General features: G+C 54.8%; 1 protein-coding gene across 3 annotated transcripts in view; it reads left to right on the top strand.

Moving 5' to 3' along the window:
• The window catches only part of Stau2 (staufen double-stranded RNA binding protein 2), a 310,719-nt gene that overhangs the window by 16,045 nt on the left and 293,616 nt on the right, over window positions 1–1,058 (top strand). For 2 of the 3 annotated variants that reach the window (XM_013028448.1, XM_013028445.1), the window contains exon 2: window positions 396–400. The gene's annotated coding sequence lies outside the window, so the exon portion shown is untranslated. Of the gene's footprint in view, window positions 1–12; window positions 47–395; window positions 401–1,058 lie in introns of those variants that run through there. The other variant, XM_013028447.1, reaches the window with a different exon arrangement.

Raw genomic sequence — 1,058 nt, 5'->3', positions numbered from 1 at the left:
GTAGAATGGGCCAGCGGCACCGACGTAACTCGCCGAAATTGGGAAGGTAGGTGGGGCCGTGGGGACAAAATAGATCCGATGACCAGCTCAGTCCAACTCCTGCCGTGAGGGCTCGGCTTCAAGGGGAGGTTGGCAGCGGTGACCTTGCCGGGGCGACCAGACAAAGCTCGGTGACGGCCGGCCGTGTGCGCGGCCGGGGACTCGGGGGGGCGGGGGCTGTACCGCAGAGGCCACGGAGGCCAGCGCCAAGCTGGGAGTCTTCAGAGGGGGGGCGGGGAGCAGGCCACGGGCTCCCGGAGTCCCAGAAATTATGCAAGATTTTGCTTTCCGCTCTGTGGAATAATTTTCTTTGCAAGGCGTTCGTGATTGATCTCTCCCCCGAAGAGGCTGAGTAGAGAAGGCCCATCCAATGAGGGGAGAACCGGGAATTTACCCAAGGATTAAAACAAAAAAAGTGGATGGATCCGGCCGAGAGGGAGAGAGATGATCGATGTCCTTTACGTGTGCTTCACTCACCGAAAGCCTGGATTACTGGGTTTTTATGATCTTGGTGAACTTGTGCAGAGCTGTTGCTTGGATTTCTGGTGTGTCCTTGTATTTTGGAAAAGCCTGAACATTTGAAATCAAGATCTGATTGGCAGGCAGGATGAGAGTAACCTTGAAGGAAAGATTGCAACATTTCTCAATAGGATATTTCTTTCCTATCCGTGTGTGTGTGTGTGTGTGTGTGTGTGTGCGTGTGTGCGCCCGTGTGCGTGTGTGTGCGCGCGGCGCGCACGCCTACTGGGGCTTGGACTCAGGGCCTGGGTGCTGTCCAGTTTTTCCCTGTCAAGGCACAATAAAGCATAATTCCATTTGAACCACAGCTCTACTTCCGTCTTTTTGGTGATTTATTAGAGGTTAGAGTGGGCTTCCTGGGCTGGCTTTGGACCTTGAGGCTCAGATTTCAGCCTCCTGAGTAGCTAGGATTACAGACCTGAGCCATTAGTGGCCAGTCTGTCTTTCTTTCCCTCCCTCCCCCCTATTTCCCCCCTCCCCCCTATTTCCCCCCTCCCCCT

The sequence above is a fragment of the Dipodomys ordii genome, unplaced genomic scaffold, assembly GCF_000151885.1.
Source record: "Dipodomys ordii isolate 6190 unplaced genomic scaffold, Dord_2.0 Scaffold109, whole genome shotgun sequence".
NCBI lineage: Eukaryota > Metazoa > Chordata > Mammalia > Rodentia > Heteromyidae > Dipodomys > Dipodomys ordii.
The sequence above is the reverse complement of the archived record's forward strand: the minus strand, read 5'-3'. Positions and strand labels throughout refer to the sequence as shown.